This window comes from Microcaecilia unicolor, chromosome 2 (genome assembly GCF_901765095.1).
Source record: "Microcaecilia unicolor chromosome 2, aMicUni1.1, whole genome shotgun sequence".
Classification (NCBI taxonomy): Eukaryota; Metazoa; Chordata; class Amphibia; order Gymnophiona; family Siphonopidae; genus Microcaecilia; species Microcaecilia unicolor.
This window is the reverse complement of record NC_044032.1, coordinates 51,530,646-51,548,964: the sequence shown is the minus strand read 5'-3', so window position 1 is coordinate 51,548,964 and position 18,319 is coordinate 51,530,646. Positions and strand designations below refer to the sequence as shown.

The 18,319-nt window shown below is 42.1% G+C and overlaps 1 protein-coding gene across 1 annotated transcript in view; it reads left to right on the top strand.

Moving 5' to 3' along the window:
* MYO5B (myosin VB) overlaps window positions 1-18,319 on the top strand; it is a 696,980-nt gene that overhangs the window by 126,039 nt on the left and 552,622 nt on the right. The gene's annotated exons all lie outside the window — the stretch shown is intronic.

Here is an 18,319-nt window from a genome sequence, read left to right as displayed (position 1 = left end):
CTAGGCCACTCCTCCACAACATTCCATGTAGAGGCCTGCCCTTGCAGCCGCGCAGGCTTCTGTTTCTGTGAGTCTGACGTCCTGCACGTACGTGCAGGACGTCAGACTCACAGAAACAGAAGCCTGTGCGGCTGCAAGGGCAGGCTTCTACATGGAATGTTGCTAGTGGAATAGCAACATTAACATTCCATCTAGAATCTCCAATAGTAGCAACATTCCATGTAGAATCTCCAATAGTAGCAACATTCCATGTAGAATCTCCAATAGGGAAAGGGAACTGGGACTTGATATGCTGCCTCTCTGTGGGGTTTACATAGTATAAACAGGTACTTATTTGTACCTGGGGCAATGGAGGGTTAAGTGACTTGCCCAGAGTCACAAGGAGCTGCCTGTGCCTGCAGTGGGAATTGAACCCAGTTCCCCAGGATCAAAGTCCACCACACTAACCACTAGGCCATTCCTCCACAACATTCCATGTAGAGGCCTGCCCTTGCAGCCGCGCAGGCTTCTGTTTCTGTGAGTCTGACGTCCTGCACGTACGTGCAGGACGTCAGACTCACAGAAACAGAAGCCTGTGCGGCTGCAAGGGCAGGCTTCTACATGGAATGTTGCTAGTGGAATAGCAACATTAACATTCCATCTAGAATCTCCAATAGTAGCAACATTCCATGTAGAATCTCCAATAGTAGCAACATTCCATGTAGAATCTCCAATAGGGAAAGGGAACTGGGACTTGATATGCTGCCTCTCTGTGGGGTTTACATAGTATAAACAGGTACTTATTTGTACCTGGGGCAATGGAGGGTTAAGTGACTTGCCCAGAGTCACAAGGAGCTGCCTGTGCCTGAAGTGGGAATCGAACTCAGTTCCTCAGTTCCCCAGGACCAAAGTCCACCACCCTAACTACTAGGCCACTCCTCCACAGTTACCCCAGGATTTCCCCTCATTTTATGTTTTCCCACCCCCAAACATTTTGGGATTTTCCAAATACTTGTGACCGGGACTGACCTAGTGATGAAGATAGAATGCTAGGCTTGAGAGACCCTGATATATCTTTGAATAAGTTACCCAAATCATTGCAATGAAAGTCATTGGCCAGGAGCCATTCAGCAGGGTTCTTTCTAGAGTCCTGCAATGATGGACCCTAAGTCTGGTCACTGAGGGGGGTGACTCTATAACTGGGCTCCCCACTTTAGGTGGCCCAATGCTGCTCGGTGAGAGCCTATTCTGTAAATCAGGGATGGGCAACCACAGTCCTCAATGGCCGCAACCCAGTCAGGTTTTCAAGATTTGTTTACAATGAATATGTGCGAGATGGATTTCCAAGTACTGCTTCCAAATAGACCTTGTGCATATTCATTGTGGAAATCTTGAAAACCAGACTGGGTTGTGGCTGTCAAGGGCCATAGTTGTCCATCCCTCATATAAATGCACCTGGGTGCTGAGTTTCTGTATTGGAATGGTAACATAGCCTGGCATTGGCGTGCCTTGCATTTACACATCTGCAACTTTATACCAGCCATAGACATAGCGTAAGTGTGGTAGCATATATATGGCGAGACATCACATGTCTTACAGTATTCTGTAAGTTGCATGCAGAAGTGGCAGCTCTGGCCATGCCCCTCCAATGATCCCCCCCCCTTTGCATTTATGCCCTAATCTACTTATTTGTATCCTTACAGAACAGTGGCTTACTCACTTTGCTGTCACTTAGGCGCGTCAGTGTACACTTTCTCGTGAATGTGCTGGTATTCTGTACATTTATGCACACAAATGGTATGTAAGTGTGGGTGCCCTGCCCCCCTTACAAACTTGCCCTTTGTGTCACTCTTGTACGATGACGACTGTCTACTGGTGCAGCCCTGGCACCAATTCCAAAAGGCTCTTGTATCCCACACGGCTGATCTCACCAGCTGATTCTTCCGTAAGCTGAAAACGCCACTGTGGCTTAGGAAAAGACTCCCTTAATGAAACTGTGCCTTAATTCAAAAGGCATTAGTCTTACTCAGATCTATATCTTTTAAACAGTTCACAATAATTCATTTTCTCCAATTGATGAGTCTTTGAGGGAATTTGTCACATGTAGGCATATTTTCAAAGCACTTAGCCTCCCAAAGTTCCATAGAAACCTATGGAACTTAGCCTCCCAAAGTGCTTTGAAAATATGCCTGATGGTTTCTTAAAATTCATAGGGGTCAGTATTCAGCCAGTGGGAGGCAGCCCGGTTAAATGCTGCCTTCGGCGCTGACCCCAGATGGTCAATTCCGGGCCGTTTCTGGTGACCGCCATTAAATAACCAGTTTTATTTTTGTCTACTGGAACTTAACTGGTTAAACCTACATTCAGCGCTACCCAGTTAAGTTCCTAGCGGTTAAAGATAGGACTGCTATTTCTGTCGTCCTGTTTAACCGCTAAGCACAGTGCTGAATGTTGGCGGTAGCTGGCTATATTGTGCGATATAGCCGGTTAGATGCTATGTTCTACCGTGAATCTTTAGTAACCAGTTACTTCCCACTCAATATTTGCAGTTAGCTGGTTAAACGCTATTTAAGCAGTCCGTGGCCATTGCTGACCAGTTAAATAGCACTGAATATTGGGGGTGGGGTATACTTTTATATTGACTGGTTCATCTTTATTTACGTTTACCAATCCCTTCAAAAAATCTAGCAGAGTAGTAAGGCAAGACTCCCTTTGTTAACTCTGTTATATTTACTGCAATTTTATTTTTCAAAATGGCTGCTCTTTTGCATCAAACTGACTGGTCTGTAGTTTTCCAGATCACCCCTTTTAAAAATTGGCATTGGATTAGCCACAATCAGTCGTTTTTGTTTGTTTTATAGCTGGTTTTAATGAGTGTGTATGAATTACTAGTAATAAGTCTGCATTTTAATTTTTGAAATATTTCAGAACCCTGGGGTGTAGACCTTCCAGTCCTGGGGATTTGTTGCTCTTTAGTTTCTCAGTTTCCTCTGTTAAGGTTCACCACGATTTATTTCAGTTCCTCTGAATCGCCATCAGAGTTTCAGGTGTGGGTGTTTTTCAGACTTTTGCTCAGTATGGGCCAAAGCAAAAGATTTGTTTAGTTTCTCTTCAATGGCCTTGTCCTCCCTAAGTGCTGCTTTTAATCTTCGCTCCTCTAGACTTCCTCAAAGCTTTCTGCACCAAATACACTGGAAAAAGGTTTTATTATGATTTTTTTTTCTTCTGTGGCAATGTGCAGATTATAGGTTTGTGTGAAATCCTCTCCCAGTTAATACTCCTAGGATTAGAGAGAATGTTTTTGAATTAAAAAAATAAATAAAAAAGATCAGTTGTTCATGGAGCAAAATGCCCTGCCACGGCTGCTGCAGTCACTCTCTTCTATATGGAGCCTGATCGTTCCATTACTTGAGTATAGAAATGCTGGAAAAGGGTGCCCACATACTGAAGACTGTCAGCTAATTAGCAAAACCTTGTGATATCTAATGATCTGTCTATGAATGAGCTAATTCATAATTATTGCTTCTGCACAGACTTATTTCTGTGTTGCTAATAATGTCCAATCATGGGTTGATCACTGAATGGTGAGAGAATGTTTAGTAGGTTTCAAAAAGGATGTAACTAGCAAGTATTAGTTTTTAAATGTTGATTGTCATATTTATTTATTATTTTTTACATACTTTTTGAAATATATTTTCCTCCTAAAAACAGGCACTTTGGAACTGAAACATGGCAGTGTCAGAGTTCGGTTGTGTTTAATTTTGTGACATGTATTTGTTTTTCTATGGGGTTGATAATTCGGTCAGCAGTGGTGAGCGTTTTGTTTTTCCGTCTGCTGCAGCTTTTACACCCAGATATTCAATGCTGGGCTACGTCTGAGCACCAGCATTAAATACCTGGTTGTATTCAGTCAACTAAAACTTATGCGGTTAAGTTTCATATGCAGCCCTTAACTGCATAAGATGAACTGCATAAAGATAGGACGTGTTTAATGCAGTGACCTTATAGTGACATAGTAAATGACGGCAGATAAAGACCTGTACGGTCCATCCAGTCTGCCCAACAAGATAAACTAAATACCTAAATATCTATAGCCTCTATAACATCTGATATCTGCTAATACACATGGTATGTGATACTTTATACCCGAGTTTAATTTGTCCTTGCCTATCTCAGGGCACAGACCGTAGAAGTCTGCCCAGTACTGTTCTCGTACTAAGTTCTGAAGCTAACATCGAAGCCCCTTAAAATTTACACTCCAGCCCATCCCTATCTATTCAGTCACGATCAGGGCGTAGACCGTAGAAGTCTGCCCAGCTCCCGTTTTGTTTCCAGTTACCGACGTCGCCACCCAATCTCCACTAAGATTCCACGGAACCATTCCTTCTAAACAGGATTCCTTTGTTTTTATCCCACGCATGTTTGAGTTCCGTTACCGTTTTCCTCTCCACCACCTCCCGCGGGAGGGCATTCCAAGCATCCACCACTCTCTCCGTGAAGAAATACTTCCTGACATTTTTTTTTCCTTCTTGTCGATCATATTCTGTTATGCAATGTTCCTCTTGCCACTTCTTTAGCACTTAACTGCAGGAGGTTAGGAGATCTATCTAGACAGCAGTAAAGCTGCTCATCCTGCCCGGGCAACTATTCTGCAATCAACCCTCCCCCCCCTCCCCAATTAGATATGGACAGTTCTCACTGCAAGAACTTCAGGGGCATCCGCTTGCATGCTGCATGCAGTCTCTTGCATGTGGAAGGTCAATCTTTGCCTGATTTCGAGTAATTCAGTAGATTGTGCTACTGCCATACAGATAACCTTTTATCAGATGTGGTCTGTGTTGCATTTTGGTCCCTGTAAAGGGTTAAGTTAAGGTAACGGTCATTTTACAGTAATTCAACAAAATCGTATTTTGCTGCACTGCTGGTCGTAAAGATCTTAACATTTTGGATTTGTTTAAAGTTTAATGCTCGTGGGTGGCCATTGCTGGATTGTGCAGGTCAGGGACGTTGCCTGTCGCAGTGTTAATCGGAGCTCACTGCAGTGGAAGAAGTTTTTATTTTTTAAACAGAGCGGGATTTAATTAATTAATTTTATTTATTTATTGCATTTGTACCCCACATTATCCCACCTTTTTGCAGGCTCAATGTGGCTTACAGGGTGTTAGTATGATATAGTCATTACATAATCTTAGATACAGTCGGTAATAAGCTGAGGGTAAATAAGGGTTTAGATAGAAAGGTGTTAGTTAAGGTCCTGTGAGAGGTGTTTTAGAGCACTTGGGTGTTTTAAGGAGTGATTTGATTCATTAAGGATGTCTTTTGTAGGCCTTGTTGAAGAGGTATGTCTTCAAGGATTTGCGAAAACTAGTTAAGTTGTCCGTGGTTTTCAGGGCCATAGGTAGTGCATTCCATATCTGTGTGCTTTTGTACACAAAGGTAGTAGCGTATGCCTGTTTGTATTTAATTCCTTTGCAGCTGGGGAAGTTCAAATGGAGGAATTTGCAGGCTGATCTTCTGGCATTTCTGGACGGCAAGTCCACTAAGTTTAGCAAGTAGAGTGGGGCATCTGCGTGAATAATTTTGTGTACGGTCTGGTTTTGCTGAACGGTAAATACATAGCCTGGACATTAAGAGTGCAATTTTCTGAAGGCATTTTACTTATATGGGTCTGTGTGTGTATAAAATACCACTTATGAAATGACCCCCTTGAGTAGTTTTATGCAAGCTGGGTGTGTAGGCCTGTTTGGGGGCAGGTTTTGGGTGGAACACGGAGTTGTGATGTACGTGCATGCATGTATTGTACGCATGGAAGTTGATACCTGTTCCCAAGCTAGTTTAAATTTCCACAGCTTCACTTTAACCAAATTTAGCAGTGTCTGCAGGATTTGTGCTACTTTGCTTTACCTTGCAGGGTACCCGTGTTTGAGTTTAGGAAATACGGAAAGCTTGCACATGAAAGTAAAGTGAGGAATTCTCCATGGCTTAACTATGGCCTTTATACTTTTACATTCATCTTGAGTCTTTTTTCACTTATTTGCTGTATCTGGGTTATTAAAGAGGAACAGGTGGTACATATATCTTGAAATATCCGTGTAGATGTTTGGTATCAATTAATAATGTAAATTATGTATTTCTTGATCCAAAGAAAATGCATAAATATTTAAGTGCCAAGGAAAAAGGGAATGCTTCAACCTGAATGATCTCATGGAAAATATGCTGTTAATGCCTGCTAGCGAGCTTATTACGCTATCCTCTCTGATTACTTAAATTTCCTTAAATTTTATTTAATTTACTTATATCTTGTCCTTCAAATTAGTGTGGTCAATATATATTAATTAATTTCTTTTTTTTTTCTTCTTTTGTACCTTTAAATAGGGAAAGGAAGAGTTTTTTTTTATTGCCTTACAATTTAATCTATAATCCTGCATTTGTATAGATATGAATGTATTATTTGAAAAGCATAAATAAAAAATAAAAATAAAAAAAAAAGAGGAGCAGTGGCTTCCAAATTATCTGATAAACCATAGTTTTAGACTGTTTTGAGTTTATCTAGAAAGATTCAAGGACAAAATATTCGGAGCCTTTTCTTGACTGCAATATCCATTAAAATAATGCATAGAGCTTTGGGCTAGAAGTTTAATCAATGTATTTCCTCATATGTAAACATTTAAGCAGTAAATAATGCTTGTATTTCATTTGAATCCCTGGTGATTAGAAGCTGTCACTTGGGTACCTGCTTTGGCAGTATCTGTCATAAAGATCTTTATCGATGCACTTCATTTTCATTCCTCGAATTTCCAGAGGAAAATGGTGCAGGCTGGACTTAACTCGCACTAACATTAAAACTATTGTTCAGCCAGCCCAGAGCAGATAAGTATTTATTACTGACAGTGCTAAGTTGTTTCTAAAGCAACTGTGGAACTCCTAACTGGTATTAAATGCATTTATTGATTTGGATTACTCCAACCAGGCGTGTTGTCAGATTGGCGTAATTTCCTTTCAAAAACGTAGTTATCATTTGCTCCCAGGCTGAAAACTTAAGGGTCCTTTTACCAAATTGCGGTAAAAAGGGCCCTGCGATGGGGGAAACGTTTTTCCAGGACGCCAGGGCCCTTTTTACTGCAGCGGGTAAAAAACCACTAAAAGAATTGACCAGGCGGTAACATTATTTTTACCGCGTGGCCATGCTTTGAGGAGCACTTATCACCACCCACTGAGGGTTGTAGTAAAGGCTTCTTTGGTAACCCGGCGGTGCCCAATTACAGCTGGATTAGCGGCGAGGTAAAAATTTACAAAAACATTTTTCGTTGCACCAGAAATGGCTGCGTTCGGGCCAGCGGTAGTTCTGGGTTGCCACATAGCAAGCCTTTAGGAAAAGGGCCCGTTATAGCCTTATCAGTTTTCTGGTTGTTGCTAGCCACCTTTCCACTACACTCCTGAAGCACTTACGACTACTTATGCTCTGGTCCAATTTACATGCTATGGGGCCATTTTACTAAAGTTTAATGTGTTCTGACGGACATTAGCGCACATAAAATGATGCATGGCCAATTTTTTATTCTTAGAAACCAATATGTGCTAATTTTCTGTCCGTTAATGCACATTACGGTTAAGTAAAAGAGCCCCTATGTGTTCTTAATTGCAGAAAAGCCTATACCTGCTAGTCAAATGGGCCTTCAAGGGCTTTTCTGGCCATGCTGTTTGAGCTGAGGACAAAGATATTCTAAGCAGCAGATAACATTGTCCAAAGAACAGCAACAACAAAAAAAGAAAATCTTGAAATTGGCCACAATCCAGTAATGTGTTTGATGGATTAACTTTCACTGTTAAATGATTTAAGGCATTCTTTGTGACTTAGTTGTTTTGGGGTCAGGTACAGCAGTGTGTTTCATGTCATTCCCCCTAGCCAGTCTGGTTTTCAGGATACCTCAGTGCTGCATAGTGTTTTTAATGAAATAGATTTGCATGAACAGAGGAAATGCATACAGATCTGTCTCAGACATATGCATTGCAGGGGCGTAGCCAGACTTCGGCGGGAGGGGGGTCCAGAGCCCGAGGTGAGGGGGCACATTTTGCCCCCCCCGGCACCGCTGACCCCCCCCTCCATTGCCAACACCCCTCCGCCATTGCTGACCCCCCCCCGCCGCCGCCTACCTTTACTGGCGGGGGACCCCAACCCCCACCAACCGAGGTCCTCTTCTTCTTTCGTTCTGCAAGGCTTCGTTCTGTTTCATCTGAAACTGTCTAAATCAGCGATTCCCACACCTGTCCTGGAGGAACCCCTAGCCAATCAGGTTTTTAGAATATCCACAATGAATATTCATGAGATTAAGATTGACTTCCATACACTGCCTCTATTGTATGCAAATCCATCTTATGCATATTCATTGTGGATATTCTGAAAAACTGTTGATTTTCAATACTGCAGGGATTTATTTTTACAAGACGTTTTTACAAGAGGTTCCGCAGGATTGGAGAAGAGCGGATGTGGTCCCTCTTCACAAAAGTGGTGACAGAGAAGAAATGGGAACCTATAGGCTAGTCAACCTCACTTCAGATATTAGAAAAGTTATAGAAGCACTGCTGAAGGAAAGGATTTCCTGGAATCCAATGAATTACCAGATCTGAGGCAACTTGGTTTTACCAAAGGTAAATCATGCCAAATGAATTTGATTGAATTCTTTGACTTGGCGACTAGAGAATGGGATTGAGGACGCTTGCTAGATGTAATGTACTTGGATTTCAGCAAAGCCTTTGACGCAGTCTCTCATAAGAGGCTCTTAAATAAACTTGACAAACTGAAGCTGGGACCCAAAGTGGAGAACTGGATTAAAAACTGGTTGACAGATGCCAGAGGGTGGTGGTCAATGGAATTTACATGGAGGAAGGAAGGTGAGTAGTGGAGTGCCTCAAGATATTCTGACCTCCAGAAGCGGCCTGTACCCTGGCACGGCTGCGCCACACTTGCAGCCACCACAACTGTGCAGAGAAGGAACTAGAGACAGGATCAACTCCATCGCTCCAGGTACAAAATAAGTACTTGTATATATGTGAACCGCTTTGAATGTAGTTGCAAAATACCACAGAAAGGCGGCATATACTACTACTACTACTTAACATTTCTAGAGCACTACTAGGGTACGCAGCGCTGTACAGTTTAACAAAGAAGGACAGTCCCTGCTCAAAGGAGCTTACAATCTAAAGGACGAAATGTCAAGTTGGGGCAGTCTAGATTTACTGAATAGAGGTATAATGGTTAGGTGCCGAAGGCGACATTGAAGAGGTGGGCTTTGAGCAAGGATTTGAAGATGGGCAGGGAGGGGGCCTGGCGTATGGGCTCAGGGAGTTTATTTTAGGTGTGGGGTGAGGCGAGGCAGAAAGGGCGGAGCCTGGAGTTGGCGGTGGTGGAGAAGGGTACTGAAAGGAGGGATTTGTCTTGAGAGTGGAGGTTACGGGTAGGAACGTACGGTGAGATGAGGGTAGAGAGGTAGGGAGGGGCTGCAGATTGAGTGCATTTGTAGGTTAGTAGGAGAAGCTTGAACTGTATGCAGTACCTGATCGGAAGCTAGTGAAGTGACTTGAGGAGAGGGGTGATATGAGTATATCGGTTCAGGCGGAAGATAAGATGTGCAGCAGAGTTCTGAGCAGACTGAAGGGGGGATAGATGGCTAAGTGGGAGGCCAGTGAGGAGTAGGTTGCAGTAGTCAAGGCTTGAGGTAATGAGAGAGTAGATGAGGGTTCGGGTGGTGTGCTCAGAGAGGAAAGGGCGAATTTTGCTGATGTTATAGAGGAAGAAGCGACAGGTCTTGGCTATCTGCTGGATATGCGCAGAGAAGGAGAGGGAGGAGTCGAAGATGATTCCGAGGTTGCGGGCAGACGAGACGGGGACGATGAGGGTGTTATCAACTGAGATAGAGAGTGGAGGGAGGGGAAAAGTGGGTTTGGGTGGGAATACAATAACCTCGGTCTTGGCCATGTTCAGTTCCATTTCCCTTCCCTTCCCTTTTGCTCAGAATTGGGGCTGAGCTTACAACGACATTGACCCAGACTACATCTCCCACATCACCTACCCCTACCAACCCATCCATTCTTCCACTTATCCATCCAATCACTACTGACCTATCCAAGCTATTCCTATGCTACATTTAATTTTCCTACCTATCTAACAAAATTCTGTATAACCTAATACTATGTAAGCCACATTGAACCTGTTTTTAGTGGGAAAGCGCGGGATACAAATGTATTAAATAAATAAATAAATAATGGGCAACAGGGTCCCTGTTTAACGCAGGATCCTGAGTTACTGCCCTTTTTGTGCCCGTAAGTAAAAAGTAGGCCTGATGTTTTAAGGTGAAATTTTGGTTATCGTTTGAAATAAAGCATGCTTGGGGCAGACACAGAAAGATCTTAGTGCTAGGACAAAGTAGGGACAAGAGAGAGCTCAGATTGTGTTGCTTCAGAAGGAGCATTAGAAACATTGTATTGGTAGAGAAGGTAGTTCTTCAGTTAATACAGTATGAAGGATCAAGAGCTCATTAAAGGTGCATTTTTTTTAAGAAACATGTTTATGCTATACTGTGAAACATTGCTTTTGCCAACAAGTGATATACTTGCTCTTTAATAATTTGCCAGCTGTTGACCTCTTAGTATAATTGGGAGCTTTTTGAATGAACACTACAATTATGCTGCCTGGGATTGTTGACTTTATTCATGGTAGTTGATAATTAGCTTGAGAGAAAAAAATTCAACTGAACAGCTTAACAATGTTAAAAGGATACATGCTGGTACATAAGGTCTACCTTCCCCATCCAGTTTGTCCGTTTTTCTGCTGTTATAGATCATCTATCTGAAATTAAGAAATGCCATATTAGGCCAATCAAGCCCTGTATCTTGTTTCCAACAGTGGCCAATCCAGGTCACAAGTACCTGGTAGGAGTCCAAAAACAGATGTGGTCATCTCTCCCTTTCTTTACCTCTAGGGTTTTTTTTGTGATGGTCTCTAGCATCCTTAAATGCTGTCACTATTGTGGCTTCTGCCGCCTTAGTGGCATGAAAGAGATTTGCATATAATGGAGCCAGTGTATGCAAATCAAGTTCATGCATATTCATTGTGGATATCCTGAAAACCTGACTGGCAAAGGGGTACTTGGGGAAACGCTGATCTAGCCCAGTATCCTGCTTTCAGTAGCGACCAATCCAGGTCACAAGTACCTGGCAGAATCCCAAAGAGTAGCAACATTCCATGCTACCAACCCCAGGGATAAGTAGTGGCTTTCCTCATTTCTACCTCAATATCAGATTATGGACTTTTCCTCCAGGAACTTGTCCAAACCTTTTTTTTTTTTTTTTTTTTAAACCCAGATATGCGAACCTCTGTTATTACATTCTCTGGTAACGAGTTCTGGAATTTAACTGTTCATTGATTGAATAAATATTTCCTCCTACTCATTTAAAAAGTATTACCATTTAACTTCATTGAGTGTCCCCTAGTCTTTGTACATTTTGAAAGAATAAACAATTGATTCACGTTTACCCCTTCAACACCACTCGGGATTTTGTAGACCTCTATCATATCCCCAGTGGCATAGCGAGGGGGGCTGCCACCCGGGGCAGGGCGGTTTGCCGTTGCACCCCCCCCCGGGTGCAGCACGATGACACCCCCCCTCGGCACATCGACACCCTCCCGACCCAGTGCCCACCCTCTTCCGTCCAACCAGCTCCCTACCTTAAAAAAAATATCGAATCCGAAGCAAGGCGCAGCGCCTCGCGCCTGCACATAAAAGAAATGTGCACCGTCTCATCGGGCCTTCCCTCGCTCTGTTTGTTCCGCCCTCCGCTGACGCAACTTCCTATTTCCGCAAGGGCGGGACAGACAGAGCGAGAGAAGACATGACGGTCCACATTTCTTTTACGTGCAGGCGCGAGGCGCTGTGCCTCGCTTCGGATTTGATATTTTTTTAAAGGTAGGGAGCTGGTTGGATGGAGGAGGGTGGGCACTGGGGGGGGGTGTCGATTGCGCCGAGGGGGGAGGAGCTGGCAGAGACCACCCCCCCCCCCGAGCTGACACCCGGGGCGGACCGCCCCTCCCGCCCCCCTTGCTATGCCACTGCATATCCCCCCCCTCCAGCTGTTTCTTTTCCAAGCTGAAGTGACCTAACCTCTTAAGCCTTTCCTCATATGAGATGAGTTCCATTCCCTTAATCGTTTTGTTTGTCCAGCTTTCAACCTTTTCTAATTCCACTGTATCTGTTTTAAGGTGAATGGTCTTTTGGGTTCTTTAACCTGCTGTCTGTCAGATATTTTGAACTGCAGGAAAAAAAAACATTGAGTCGCAGGTGCCCATTCCTCAGTGTTGCAGCACACTTTACTTTAGTCAGTATCTGAGATAGCAGCAGATAACTCCCGAGCTGTGGCTCGAGACTGGTCTGACTTTAATTTATGTGAAAATTATTTATGAGCTGCACTGCAGTCACCAGATGGAGAATAATTTTATAACAGGTCACCTAGGTTAATAGGTAAGAAGGATCATAGTTTACAAAGAGACCTATATGTCTTAATAAAGTGCTAGGGCTAAACTGAAAGAAATCATGCCTAGATTGAAGCCAGAGACAGTTAAACTAGCTTTAGAGCAGGTGTAAATGTATTCATGTAGGATCCAGAAGCCTACTTGTGTGTTATGCATATAAATTACGACTTTGCCTGTTCTCTGCCCCAGAACTTGCCTATATAGGCATGACGTAAAACGGGCTCTCTTTTGTCACTGTGCATAATTTGTGTGCAACCCCTAGGATAATTTTACAAAATACATAAACTAGAAAAAGTTTATAGAATTATCTCGTGAGTGCACAGTTCTCATAAATCTGTGCTAAGCATTTTACAGTTAAGTGTTTGTGATCGTTTTATTATTTGCAAGGTTTCAGGGAAGGGTGTTTGAGTAAAGCTCTATCCTTTCATCATTCTCCTGAAGGCTGAAGCATGGTTTACAGAAAATTTAAAACAAAAGGGGGAACAGATCAATTTGAGAGCATTTGCAAAGGCCTGTTAGGTACTGAAGCACCATAATAATTCAATATTTCGTATAAAATGATGTGGAAGAAATTCACATGGCTGCACAGTCTCGGGTCACGCCTTCCTGGAGCAACTGTAATAGCATCTGAGTGATAATCATTTTTTATTTCACCGAAAAGGAATAAGCTTTAAATTTAATTAACTGTAAAACTAGGTTACTGAATTCCAAGCACAACTTTATATTAGTTTCAAAGGGGTTCAAAACAATTCTACTTTGGTTTCACTGAAACATTTGGATTCTCGTCTGATTCTTTACGTTCATTTTTGTTCCTAGTTTAATCCTCACATTATAAGGAATTGGGTATTAGGGATGGTGACCTTGGCTGGTGGAAGGAGAGCACGGGATGAAAAAATAAACAGGATGGTTAGAGAGAGAGAGCACTCAAGGGTCTATTCGTGCCTGCAGTTTTTATCCTCCTTTGGGCAAACAAACATGGATATTCAGGGTTTCCCAGAGGACATCTTTCATAGAAAGGTCTGTTCAAGGAGACGTTCTGAGTTGACAAAAGGATCCTTAGCATAGCTTAAAGCTGTTCAGGATGAGGAGAAAGAGGTGCCACCGCAGGTGACTGATCACTACCGTCCACTTCGTATCTGTGCAGTCCTCAAAAGAGGTCATTCGTGGGTTTTAGTTGCCTGCTGGAGTCCTATACCTTAAATATATAGTTTAATTTATTGGTTTTGATATACTGCTATTTGGGAAATACTAACATCAGGGTTTACAGCATAAAAGTATAAATAAAATAGTATACAGAGAAGGCAAGGAGAGGTGCAAGTTATAGGGAAACGTTAAAATTACAATCCAAAATTACAGTAAGAATAGCACAGTAATAAGTGTTCCAGGAACATGTCCTCAGCCTCTCTAGACAAAACTGTTACACTATATTCAGAAGGCAAAAGCACCTTTATATAGTAGAGTCTTTAATTCCACACTGGTAAGCCTGATTCCGTGCCGGGCAAAATAGTGGAAACTATTATAAACAATAAAATTACGGAACACATAGACAAGATTTAGTGGGACATCCTGTTCAAACTTCTTCTACTAACCTATAAATGTACTCACTCTGCTGCTCCCCAGTATCTCTCCACACTCGTCCTTCCCTACACCCCTTCCCGTGCACACCGCTCCATGGATAAATCCTTCTTATCTGTTCCCTTCTCCACTACTGCCAACTCCAGACTTTGTGCCTTCTGTCTCGCTGCACCCTACGCCTGGAATAAACTTCCTGAGCCCCTACGTCTTGCCCCATCCTTGGCCACCTTTAAATCTAGACTGAAAGCCCACCTCTTTAACATTGCTTTTGACTCGTAACCACTTGTAACCACTCGCCTCCACCTACCCTCCTCTCTTCCTTCCCGTTCACATTAATTGATTTGATTTGCTTACTTTATTTATTTTTTGTCTATTAGATTGTAAGCTCTTTGAGCAGGGACTGTCTTTCTTCTATGTTTGTGCAGCGCTGCGTATGCTTTGTAGCGCTATAGAAATGCTAAATAGTAGTAGTAGTAGAGTCAGCATGGGTTCAGCTAACGAAAGTCTTGCCTCACCAATTGGCTTCATTTCTTTGAAGGTGAGAATAAACATGTGGATAAAGGTCAGCCGGTTGATGTAGTGTATCTAGATTTTCAGAAAGCTTTTGGCAAATTTCCTCATGAGAGACTTCTGAGAAAGTTTTAAAAAGTAATGGGATAGGAGGCAATGTCCTTTTGTGGATTAGGAATTGGTTATTGGACAGAAAACAGAGGGTAGGGTTAAAGGGCCATTTTTCTCAATGGGGGAGGGTGAATAGTGGTGTGCCGCAGGGATCTCTACTGGGACTGGTGCTATTTAACATATTTATGAATGATCTGGAAATCGGAATGACAAGTGAGATGATTAAATTTGCAGATAACACAAAACTATTCAAAGTTGTCAAAATGGCATGCGGACTGTGAAAAATTGCGGGAAGGTTTGGATAGCTTCCTAAAGAAAAGTCCATAAGCCATTATGAAAACAGACTTGGGGAAAATCCACTGCTTATTTCTAGGATAACAAAAAATATACACAGAGTGTATAAATGCAAATGAAATAACCACAAGGGCTATAACGATAAACTAAGGCGAGGTAGAGTCTCATATATTATACACGATAGTATTTGTCTCACTTATGAAGTGAATCGCTTGTTCGTGTTTGTTTCTTAATCATTGACTCAGCCTTCACCATCCTAAATCTACTAACAAAATCGTATGTGGCTAATAGCTTTTTGACTTTTACAACACCCTCAATACTATAATACACACAGCACTTAGCTTAGGCAGGTTGGTGCGCTCTTAAAACCCCGACAGGTCCCCGTTTCATTTTCACTTTGTCAAGGGGGAGTGCCACCAGATCCGGTTACTGCCTCAGAAAACAATGTGTGCTGGCTCGTGGCAGTAACCGGATCTGGTGGCACTCCCCCTTGACAAAGTGAAAACAAAACGGGGACCTGTCGGGGTTTAAGAGCGCACCAACCTGCCTAAGCTAAGTGCTGTGTGTATTATAGTATTGAGGGTGTTGTAAAAGTCAAAAAGCTATTAGCCACATACGATTTCGTTAGTAGATTTAGGATGGTGGAGGCTGAGTCAATGATTAAGAAACAAACACGAACAAGCGATTCACTTCAGAAGTGAGACAAATACTATCGTGTATAATATATGAGACTCTACCTTGCCTTAGTTTATTGTTATAGCCCTTGTGGTTATTTCATTTGCATTTATATACACTCTGTGTATATTTTTTTGATATTTTGTGCAATCGGACAGAGTGACGGTCTGCAATTGTTTGACAGTATTTCTAGGATAAGCAGCATAAAATGTATTGTACTGTTTTGGGATCTTGCCAGGTACTTGTGATCTGGATTAGCCACTGTTGGAAACAGGATGCTGGGCTTGATGGACCTTCGGTCTGTCCGAGTACCGCAATACTTATTTTCTTGACCTTAGGAAATTGGAAGACTGGATATCCAAATGGCAGATGAAATTTATTGTGGACAAATGCAAAGTAATGCACATTGGGAAGAATAATCCAAATCATACCTGATGCTAGGGTCCACCTTAGGAGTCAGCACCCAAGAAAAAGATCTAGGTGTCTTTTGTAGATAAGATGCTGAAATCTTCTGCCCAGTGTGCCGTAGCAGCGGTCAGAAAAGCAAACAGGATACTAGGAATTATTAGGTGAGGGATTGTAAATAAGACCAAGAATATTATAATGCCTCTGAATCGCTCCATGGTGTGAACTCGCCTTGAATATTACGTTCAGTTCTGGTCACTATATGCCAAGAAAGATATAGTGGAACTAGAAAAGGCTTAAAGAAGAGCGACCAAAATGATAAAATGGATGGAACTCCTCTCATATGAGGAAAGGCTAAAAGAGGTTAGTACTCTTCAGTTTGGAAAAGAGATGGCTGAGGGGAGACATGATTAAGGTATACAAAATCCTGAGTAGTGTAGAAAGGGTAAAAGTGAATTGATTTTTCAGTCTTTCAAAAAGTACAAAGACCAGGGGACACTCACTGAAATTACATGGAAATACATTTAAAATAAATAGGGGGAAATATTTTTTCACTCAAAGAATAGTTAAGCTCTGGAACTCGTTACTGGAGGATGTGGTAACAATGGTTAGCATATCTCAGTTTAAAAAATGTTTTATTATGTTTTTTGTTGACATAAGTAGTATACTATGCTATACTTTGCATTGTTTGAAAATTTTTACTGCTGTAATTGTCTGTTGCTTATGTTTGACTGACTTATTCTTGCTGTACACCGTCTTGAGTGAATTCCTTCAAAAAAGTGGTAAATCATAAAAAAATAAATAAAAAGTTTGGACAAGTTCCTGGAGGAAAAGTCCATAGTCTGCTATTGAGACAGATGTGGGGCAAGCCATAGCTTGCCCTGGGATTGGTAGTAAGGAATGTTGCTACTATTTGGGTTTCTGTCAGTTACTTGTGACCTGGATTGGCCACTGTTGAAAGCAGAGTACTGGGCTAGGTGGACCATCGGTCTGACCCAGTATGGCTATTTTTATGTTTTTATGTAATGTCTGTATGAGGATTTCGTACATTCATGGGGAGGCATGTGGTTCCAGTGTAGGCCCCACTACCCAGAAAATCTTAGTTTGTATGGATTCTAGATGAATTTGTCATCTTGAGAAAATTTCTAAGAGGTTGTACTGTTAAGAGCATCATGATCTGTAGGGAATATAGGGAATCAACAACCATGACAGTGGAACTGGAATCCCCTTTTGATGAATTTTGAAAGCTGAGGAAATGATCTTAAATGTGATACTATATGAAACAGGAAGCCGGTGCTCTTGATTAGTGGGGTGTCATGATCTCACTTCCTTGCCCCTTTTAGTAATCTATTGGCAGTATCTTGTATTAATTGCAAATGGTGAAGTTCTGTTTCTGCTCCCTCCTCTTCTGGACCTCCACTCTGACCTAAGACTAGTAGCTGCAGTCAGAATGGAGCCTCTGATTCAGAGAATGTTCACAGGTGCTGCCCCGTACTCTATGGACTTCCTGTTACACTGGAAACCCATGCAGAGTACTGGGGTCTGTGAGTGAACCCAGACACACACAGCCCTGTGCTGGCGGCTGCTACTGCCCTCATATGCTAGATAAGCCAGGAAGGAGTAGAAAGTGATGAAGGAGGGGAGTGGAGTGGAGACTTGCTATTTTATTGTCGTCATCATCATCTGGGGGGGTCACATGAATTTTTAAGCGTTTACAACAGGGTAATATTGGATAAAAATTTAGGAAGCATGGCTGTACAGCATCTGTGGTTAAGCTCAATGCTTTCTCATTACTCCCTGCTGGTTTTTTTTGTATTTTTGGTGACATTATGCAGGGCAGAAAAGTTTTCAAAGGAGAATGTGGCAAAATAGGGAGAAAAAGAGAAGGCAAACTACTGAAAATGCATTGAACATTTTGGTGTGAAACAAGGCAGGTTTATAATTGGTAGAAAAGACATAGCGTTTGCAAAAGAGGTTTTAAGAAATTAAAGAGATGATGCTGTGGTCCTAGCTTTCCAGCACGAAGAGGATGAACTTTACTGTGTGTCCTTATGAGAAAAGCTTGAACCTCTGATGCCACTCTTCCTCCCATGCTCTGCTGTACTACATCCACCTTGTTTATATTGTCATGCAAAAACTGGCATTTTAAACTGCTCATACCAGTGAAGTTGTACCAGATAACAAGTCATTTCAAATAAGGACATTTTATTTGTTTTCATCCTCTTGCATCTCTGATCATACAAT